Below are 10,440 nucleotides of genomic sequence, written 5' to 3'. Positions count from 1 at the left end.
GTAAGGGCTGGAATGAGCACAATGATGTGGCCTCAGTGCTAGGCCTCAGAGCATACCCTGTGACACGGCCCCAGGCTCTTTTCTATTAAGCTGACCTTATGTCTCAAAGCCTTATGACCTGTGACACCACTCAATTGTTATTTAATCAATTCAGTCAAAATTAAAAAGGTGTATTTTTATTTGCCTTAACACCTTTTCTTTCTGGTATTTGTTTTGGTGACCTTTGAGTATTGGATTTCAGCTGTCGATAACACACCGCATGCCAGATTGCTTTTTCTAATAAATAATGAAGCAACTTCTGAGGATTATTTGGATTGCATTGATGTGGGCTAGAAATAGTCTGCAAACATAGCCCAAAACGAACAATGCAGTCGCACATTCTGAGACCATCTCACAGGAAATGCAGCAGGAGAGAGTCTGTAGACACTGCTTCAAACCCAAATTCCACAAATGCTGTTACAAGTACCTTCATATTATCTGCACCTTGAAATAGAATTAAAAAGAAAAAGGTTCTCTTTTATCTGCTAAAAAACAGAGATAGAGGTCAGCTATAGATAGCAGGCTAAAAAAAAAGAAAAAAAAAAAGAAAAAAAAAGCTAAAAACCAAACAAAAAACATTTTCTTTGCAGTTGATTAATTATTTATGAAAATATTTAGGGGCAGAGCCATAATTTACTTTCTCTCTGTACTTTAGTGTAATACATTTAAAATATATTTATTTTTTTCAGTTATATCATATGCTTAGGTCCATGTTTGGAAAAGTACTTAAGGCTATTGTTATACATGTATATACAATGTGTTCATTGTTCAAATACATTTGTACACTGTGTACGTGTACACTGTTCAAATGGGTGATAATTTTCTGCTTCAGAAATGTAGAGAACTAAAATTAATGGAAAAAAAATGACTCACAATTCTTATAAATTTAGTATTAATGACCCCCAAACAGATGAAGCTTTAAACATAATTTGCATAATGCTGCATCTTGTCTACTTTCCCCATAGCTTAAAAACAAGCTAGGCAATGTCAGTCGTTACTTTTGAAATTTCATCTGGTGATACTTTCTGGTTTTGGGCTTTTCTGTACCATTTTACCCTCTCACCCCAAGTTGCAATGTGGAATTAAATTTATGCATTAACTCTAATTAACTTTGATTTAAGTGACAGATAATCTTAATTTCGTTGATCTGGTAACTGTGACTCTGAATTAAAAACCTTTCTGCCCTGTAACTCCCCACATGCAGAAACACCTATTCAAATTACAGAACTCCAGACTTTGCAAAAAAAATTTAGAAATATTATTCACAAAAATAAATAAATAAATAAATAAATAAAATTAGTCTGATGTACCTGACCATTTTTTATTTCCTTATTTAGAAAAAATCTCAATTTTTATGACAATGGGAGCAAACAGTAGGTTCTAGTGCTGCTCTTTTCTGAGCCTAGATTGTATTGCACTGTGTACAGTAAGTAATAGCTGTACGTCCTGGGATTTGGTAAGAGTAAGTTTTAATCTCTTTGAGAATCCCCAGGAGCTACAAATAGGAGTGGGAAGAGAGAGGATTGCACCCCTGCTGACCTTTCCTCTTCACAGTCTGTGCTCCCCAGGATAGCACAAGTATTTATAAATTAGTGACATTTATTTATAAAATGTCTGAGACACACAGCAGTTTAATGTATTAAAAAATTACATTAATGTAAACTCAGCTTCATACATCACTGAACATTATTAATTGGGTGTGGGGATGTGTGAAGGGGGATGGGATAATTAGGACTGACTGCCTTTTAAATACCTGCAGTGTAAGCAGAGGAAGTGACACAGACTGAGCTCCTACAAAATAATTCTGAGGGAAAAAAGGAAAGAACTGAAACAACAGAAGCAAGCAGTGTGATCTTCTGTGTCTAACTCCGGAGGTGTTTGTGTGTCTTTTACTCCGAGAAAGACCAGAGCCTGAGGATTAGCTGGGTCAAATTCTTACCTATAATGCTTGTAGAAAACAAAATGCTTAGAGTCATAACATGGCACAAACATGACCAAAATTATTTTATTTTTTTTAGTATAACACAGTTTAAATATTAGGTTGGAGAATTTGTAGTAACTGAAGTAATCTGTGACCCAATGTGGATATGAGACATTCTTTACACTGCAAATGATTGACATACAAACTCTTCAGGGCACATCTACCTGCCCTGAATATTCAGTCTCTACCAGTCTGGGTTATGAAAAACTATATGACATGATAGCAGCTTTTGACCTAAAAATATTCATTGTATTTGTTGCTTTTGACAGGAAGTTGGCATATTGGTATGCCTGCTAGCTTGAAATTTGAAAGCAATACACTCTTTTGTGCCACATATTTGAGTCATGGCCTTCTGTTCAATCTCACTTCGTTGCCTGTGTTATCTTTTCTTTGCTGTGTCTCATGCAGTACAAAACTGTGAAACCACCAAGCAGTCTCTTCCCAACACAGCTTCATACAAATCCAGCTCCATATTCTTAAAAAGAGCTGTCTGGGACACTTTTTTAACATAGTGATTTGGAAATCAAAAGTAAAGGAACAGCTACAACAACAACAACGACAACAGCAATAAAGGAAGAATCCATCTCTTACATCCTTAGCATTAAATGGAAGATACTCACATATCAGACATCAGAACCATGGTGCAAATTAGAAGACCAGTAAAACTGGTAAAGTGGGAGAAGCTGAAGATTGTCAGAGGAGGTATATCAAGTAGGAAAAAAGGCTGGCTGAAGAGAGCGGTGGTTGGCGTGTTTAAAAAGTGAACTATCTGTTTGGGATATGATAGTAGTTTCTCCTGGTCCAGTTCTGAGGCATTTTGGGAAGGTAGGGGTTGTATTTTTATTAGGGATCTCACTAGTGCACAAAAATATTGATAACATCAGTGGCAAGACACATCATCAGTACAGAGAAGGATCAGGATATCTCAATGAAAGAATTAGCCTTGAGAATGACAGGAATAAAAGTAAGATAAAATTCAATAGCACAAAGTACAAGGTCAGTCACTTAGGGACTAATAACACAAATACTCTGCTATGAGGTGAGAGCTCATCTGTCAGAAATCACCAAGAGGAGAATGACCTAAACTCTCTAGTTGATCACAGTATGACTGTGAGCTGCCAATATACTGTAACTGGGGAAAAAAAAAAAAAAAAGCAAAAAAAAAAAAAAAAAAAAGCCAATGTGTTTCTGAGATACAGTACAGAGATATTTCCAGAAAAGACAGAAAAACATTAGTAGTGCCATGAAAAACCCTAATAAAACATGAGGACTGTGTACATTCAACATGAAAGATGAACTGCTACTGGAAACAACACAGAGAAGCACTAGTAATATTATTTAGTACATGAATATCAAAAAGACATCAAAATAATTTAGCACGTTCAACCTAACATACCAGAGCCTAAAGCAGATTTTATTGTTGTATATAAATACATGTAAAGATAAACACAGGAGAATGAGGGGAACTATTTAAGCTGAATGCAAGGGTTGGCATGAAAAGAAATAGGTAAGTATATTCATGCTGGAAATTAGAAAGAAGTGTCTTATCTAGCACAGCAATCATTCCCTGGAACTGTTTCCCAAGCAAGGTAGGGCTGTAGATGATGAGGAATAAAAACCTAATTGCTTTTAAGGTTGAGTTTAGTAAGTGTAAAGAGATTATATTATATAGTTGTTTGCAAGATCATGGAATAGGACTTTATCCTCATGTTCCCTTCCAGCCTTAAATTCTAAAGGTATGCCACAGGTCCCCAGAACCATAAACACAATGTTCATACTTTTGAGAAAGACAGATTCCCAGAGCTCCATAAACTGCTATGAGTGAGGAGACAATTATGAGAAACTTATTTGTAATAAAGTGTCCTAAATTAATTCCTGTGTTGTAGCTGAATAAGAGCATCACCTATACATCAAAGAAAAAAATACTCTTGCTTTAACACATCTTCCTAGAAAAAAATCAGTATGTCCTCTGACTAGTTATTTAGTTAAATACTCTCAATGTTTTTAAATATATATATATAAAAAATTAAAGATGTTATATCAGACTTCCAGGGACCTGTATTTGCAACATTTTGCTAGAATTAATTCATTCTTATGAATTTTTTGTTTGTTTGTTTGTTTGTTTTCAATATTCTGTTTATTTGTTTTAGGACTACTTGCACAAAAATGTCCTGCTTATTTCTCAGGTTAAAGTGGTGGAAAACTCAGCACTTTCTCCAAATGTGGTGTTCAGTATTTATTCCCTTCTTGTAATGATGAAGGCTTACTTTCTGTTGGAATTTGATGCAATGAGCATACAGGAACAATATTACCCACATACAGCACCGGATGGTATTAGGCACTGATAATCATTACTTAGCTATCCTTACAGCAATAGCTTTTTTGAAATGCAAGGCAATGGTAGCAGTTAAGCCTGACAAAGTATGAAAAAATCTGCTAAAGTATCCTAAAAATCTGTAGATATTGCTTTTTGAATACAATTTCATAGGAACCTATTTATTACTAAGAATTTTGTATGCAGTGGAACAAATATATTTTGTTTGTTGGAGTTGAATCCAGCATTAAGAGAAAAACAAAAACAAAAACAAAAACAAAAACAAAAACAAAAACAAAAACAAAAAACAAAACAACAACAACAACAACAAACATTCCAGATGAAGTTTCGATGAAATATCAGAAAGGACTCTAGTGTTGTCACTGATGTGGAAATTAAATAGTGTGTGTGGATGTAAATGATTTCAGATAATCAAAATAATGTCTTATTTTTATTATTGTCATCAATATTCTCCAGTAGGTATGAAGAAGGAGAATTGTGGTTTCAGTCTGTAGTTCCTCCTTTTCTCTATGGCCACCTTACAATACCACCCTGCACTGCCAGTTAATTGGAATGTAAGCCACAATGGAGTGTCCATCCATAGTGTCCATCCCAGGAACTTCTTGTCCTCGGAAAGATCACAGGGAGTGACCATACAACACTGCAGCTACACTTAGTGCTGCTCTTCAGGAACCATCACTTTTAGTTACACTTATATATTTCAGAAGTAACTGCCATGATGACTACTACCTTAGCCCATAGCAACAAAGGATAGATAAGTATAGTTTTCATAGACACATGTAGTAGGCTGATTTCATCTTTGCAAAACTCTGTATGTGTTTGTTTGTTTGCTTGCTTGTTTGTTTCCATCAGAATTACTTTAATTCTATGTGTGTAATTTTCTGAAAAGTGGCAGTGGCTTGGAGCAGCTCTACGTAACAGTGTGCTAAGCCTCAGCAAAGCCTCAGCAAAGTTTCTCTTTCCGCAGATGCCTCAGAACAAAATTCAGAAATCTCTTAGAAAACATAGTTTACATAATATTATTGCACTTGGGAAACTATAGAATGTTGAGAAAGGTGGTTTTTTTTTTGTTTGTTTGTTTTTAATAGTAAAGATGAGACTTAAGGGTGCTAGCCTAATAAGGTTTAGAAGAGGATAAATAGGCTGTTTTTAATGATCAGGAATTTTCAGCACACACTGAATTTCCAGAGAGTAAGAAGTACAAGTGTAGAAATTGGCTTGTGTTAGGAAGAAATTTGTTACTGCCCTGACTAGATTAACCATGGTAATTGGCACTGTTTTTTTTTTTTTTTTTTTTTTTTTTTTAACATATTGTGCAGTGCTTTGCAGGCGGTAGTAATAAATAATGTGCACTTAGCTGCACTATTGGTCATTCGCAGTCCTATCACAGCAACCTCCCCCCATTCAGGGAAGATAAATGTGATTTAAATTAATAGCCAGTCCTAAATAACTCCTCAGCTGGTAAACGATGCATTTATCAGACCCAGACAGGCAGTGTCCTTTGATTCATGGTCCCCCCTTTACAATGTGAAGGGTGCGTACAAAAATTGTTATTACTTTTTAATAAAGTGTAGCAGTCAGTCTTCAGTCATTTATCAGAAATGGAAACATTCTGACAAACAGAAATATCTTAGCGGTGGATGAATGAGAGGGATAAAGGACACATTTCTCAACAAAAATAATCACTGCCTAAATAATCTCATAAAAGTCAGCTTCTAAGTACCTTAAATAAATGTATCTAACTGAAAGATACAGACTCCATGTACTGCTAAACTAAAGCCTAAACCAACTATTGCAATATTCACCTACATACAGAGGGGGAAAAAAAATATAAAAAAAATCATCATTCTATGTAGCAGCTATTCAAATATAAACAGGGTTAAGCTAAATAGCAAATTTCCCAGTATATTTTCCATTTGGTTTCTTAGCAGCTAACTCATTTCCAAGTAATTGTGCTCACAAATAAATAAACAAAGTAAGTATCAAGATTAGAAAAAAAATGTGAATGAAGTAACTTTAAAGAAAATATATTTTTTAATGCTTTATACTTTATGAAGTGTTTATGAATTTACTGTTCCTGTAGTTTATGCACCTGCTTAGAATACAGCATGGCAATGTTTTCCTGCACAACAAGCCTAAGGATACCTAAAGAAAGCAGTTATTTGCAGATGAGTCTCTATATTCAACATGCGTGAATGAAAGACAGGGTATTACACCTTCTGTTTATCTTCATGTGTTACCCATGCACAAATTTAATCTCAATGGGTTTGTCAGGCAAGAGCAGGAAGGCCAAATCTTGCAATTTTAACAGAAGCTTTTCTAGAATCACTGTGTTGACTGGGGACTTGTTTCCTGTAAGCACTACAAAGTTTTGTATGGTATTATTGATTTAAAGTGAGACAGAACTTACCCTTTTAAAAGAAACAGTGAACTCAGCAGTGTGAGCACAAGAAGTGTTTAACTGAGACAATCTGACTACAAAAAGCTTCTAACACTTTTTAACACTAATCTAGAGCAAAGTTTTCTAATCATCAGTTAGTCCAGTCCAGTGTCCTTTTTGCTGTTGAGCTCTTAACATACGGAACTATACCTGTAGAAGATTAACTGCCAGGTATCCCTGGCCCTGTCTTCCCACTGTGTTCACCCCACTTCCACCAGTCCATCCCTACCACAGGACCCCATCCCATCCATGTTCTGACAAACCCTACAGGATAGAAACAAGATGGGCTTTCTGGCCCAGAAGCATGGTAGAGTTGCCTGTGTATTCCTCTGACTTTCTCCACCTTTCATCTCCATGTATTGTGAACTGACTAATGGTCCAGATTCCCCAGAAGTCAACCGTCACTTCTGTACCTATATGTGGAATGACTGGAGAAGGTCTGATCCAGAATTACACTTGCCATAGAATCTACAAGTTTATAGTTTTTTCTGCACCTGCCTTTGTGGCACTGTATTTTTCCAATGTTATATGCATAGATGTATAACAGACGAAGTTCTATGGACCATCTCAAAAGTGCACAATATTTTTTGCAGGACAGATGCAACTTACTTGCTTCCTGGCTGCTCTTGGCTTGGACTGGCGCACGCTTCGTTGGGTTAGAAACTGGCTGGATAGCCGGGCCCAAAGAGTCGTGGTGAATGGAGCCAAGTCCAGTTGGAGGCCAGTCACTAGTGGCGTCCCCCAGGGCTCGGTGCTGGGGCCGGTCCTCTTTAATATCTTCATCGATGATCTGGACGAGGGCATCGAGTGCACCCTCAGTAAGTTCGCAGATGACACCAAGTTAGGTGCGTGTGTCGATCTGCTTGAGGGTAGGAAGGCTCTGCAGGAGGATCTGGATAGGCTGCACCGATGGGCTGAGGTCAACTGCATGAAGTTCAACAAGGCCAAGTGCCGGGTCCTGCACCTGGGGCGCAATAACCCCAAGCAGAGCTACAGGCTGGGAGAGGAATGGTTGGAGAGCTGCCAGGCAGAGAAGGACCTGGGAGTGATGGTGGATAGTCGGCTGAATATGAGCCAGCAGTGTGCTCAGGTGGCCAAGAAGGCCAACGGCATCCTGGCTTGTATCAGGAACAGTGTGACCAGCAGGGCTAGGGAGGTGATCGTCCCCCTGTACTCAGCTCTGGTGAGGCCGCACCTCGAGTACTGTGTTCAGTTTTGGGCCCCTCGCTACAAGAACGACATCGAGGTGCTTGAGCGGGTGCAGAGAAGGGCGACGAAGCTGGTGAGGGGCCTGGAGAACAAGTCCTACGAGGAGCGGCTGAGGGAGCTGGGCTTGTTCAGCCTGGAGAAGAGGAGGCTCAGGGGTGACCTTATCGCTCTCTATGGGTACCTCAAGGGAGGCTGTAGCGAGGTGGGGGTTGGCCTGTTCTCCCACGTGCCTGGTGACAGGATGAGGGGGAATGGGCTTAAGTTGAGCCAGGGGAGTTTTAGGTTAGATGTTAGGAAGAACTTCTTCACTGAAAGGGTTGTGAGGCACTGGAACAGGCTGCCCAGGGAAGTGGTGGAGTCACCATCCCTGGAAGTCTTTAAAAGACGTTTAGATGTAGAGCTTAGGGATATGGTTTAGTGGAGGGCTGTTAGCGTTAGGTTGGAGGTTGGACTCGATGACCTTGAGGTCTCTTCCAACCTAGAAAATTCTGTGATTCTGTGATTCTGTGATTACTTATGAACATAGCATTGACAAGTGTAGTTGTTCTCAATGGGTTCTGCAGTCATTAATTTTACCTCATAAACACACAAAATAACTACTTTGGAAAATAAAGTGTATAAAAGTAATTGCCCTTTCCTTCCCTTCCCATTTCTTCTAGAGGACCCTACATCTTGTTTACACTGCAGCCATAAACAGCCTGAATACCCACATGCATTATTTAATCTAAACTGATGAAGCTGACCTCTGCAGGGGCTTGGGGAGTGGAAATATCCTGGGATAGAGCTGGCACAGATGGAGAAAAGTTTCTATTAATTGGTAAGTGAGCTACTGAGTTGAGTCATGAGCTCTTGAACTTTTTGCAGTGCCACCAGTTTGCATACACATGCTCTGAGACAGCATACATCTCTGTGGGCAAGAGGAGGTGAGGAAGTGGCAGAAACAGAAGGGGAAGAGCTGGAGTTACCTAAAACAGGAGAAATATTATTTTGTAATTATCATCAATAAATCATGCCCTGTTCATAGCTCTGCGGGGGACTTTTTGGATCCAGGATCTATGCTGCAGATGTTGGGAGGCTGCTAGAGGTCTTCAGCTGCCTCTGCTGCTTCTTGGCACTATTTTTTTCCTGGGTCTGATGTTTCAGTATATGTGTGGGTCTAGGTACTGCAGGGTGTGGGATGGTTTAGAGGTGGGCCAGTGCCAGAGGGCTGAAGGGCCCTCTTCATGGAAGAGGCACAGTGGAGGATGAGGGACACTCCTGGTGGTAGAGTGGCTGAGGATGAGACCCAAGTGTCACAAGTGAGATAAGAGGGGAGAGCAGAATAGAGACAGGAGGAAGAAGACAGGACAAGAAACAGGAGGCAGAGGAGTCATGTGGATCTGCAGCACAGCACAAGTGCAGTTATGACTCTATAATACAGTGGGGACTGATTGTGCATTTTCCTCACCATTTACATCAAGTGTTACCATTCCCTGGGGAATTTCCAGTCCCAAGTCTGGGTTTCTCCAGCACCCCTGGGACTGACAGTGCCTTCAATCCCACAATCCCCAAATAGCTCTTCTTCCTTCTCCTGCTGCTGGGGAAGACCTTTCTCATGGGAACAGCACCACCTCCTTCCTACAGCCAGGTGCTGAAGAGAAGCTGAATGTGAATGGCTGCTCAATGAGGTAATGTAAATGTCTTTCTCCAAGATCTTCCTACATCAGGTGCTCCATGAAGAAGCTCAGTCAGGGTTTCTCCAAGAGCATGCCCAGCTTCTTAAAATGGTCCTCTGTCCAACTTTAAAGGTTGCACCCATTCTGTCCCAACCCAACCCATGTTGCTTCTCTGCCTATTCTTCCCTTGACACTCTGTCTTGACCAGGTTGTCCTGCAGCACACACAGGAGTTGGAGGCTTTGAGGTGGGAGATGAGCTCCTGGACAGTGCTGCAATACAACACTCTTCTGCAGCATGCAAGAGCATTACATTAAAGACAGATGCATTCAATGCAGAATTCCATCCCCTCAGAGGCTGTCTTCAGCACAGAAAACTTTCTTCCTGCCTGCCTGACCAACGATGGAGGACGTTATGATCCTCCCAAGTAATAAGCTTCAAACCTCACCTTTTAAACTCAGGTAGCTGAACCATGGAAAACAAGCAACTGGCAATATCTCTCCATAGCTGTTCATTTACTTCAGCATTGTGTGTTCCCAGAAGGTCCTTTTGGTTTATGTTTTTCAACTGACTAACTCTTTCCTGGGTAAACTGTGAGATGCAGTTATCAAAACTCCATCTAGTTGTTGCTTTCCTGTGGCCTATCACTACCATGTAATGGGGATGAACAGGAGGGGAAAGCAGTACTGGGAAGACAGGTAGAGAATCAATGATAGTAAAGTGTCCACAGGAGCTTTAGTAGATGACCTGAGTCTTTGTCTTCAGTGGGATATAACAATAGT

Source organism: Netta rufina, assembly GCF_964035555.1.
Source record: "Netta rufina genome assembly, chromosome: 2".
NCBI classification, from domain to species: Eukaryota; Metazoa; Chordata; class Aves; order Anseriformes; family Anatidae; genus Netta; species Netta rufina.
The sequence above is the reverse complement of the archived record's forward strand: the minus strand, read 5'-3'. Positions refer to the sequence as shown.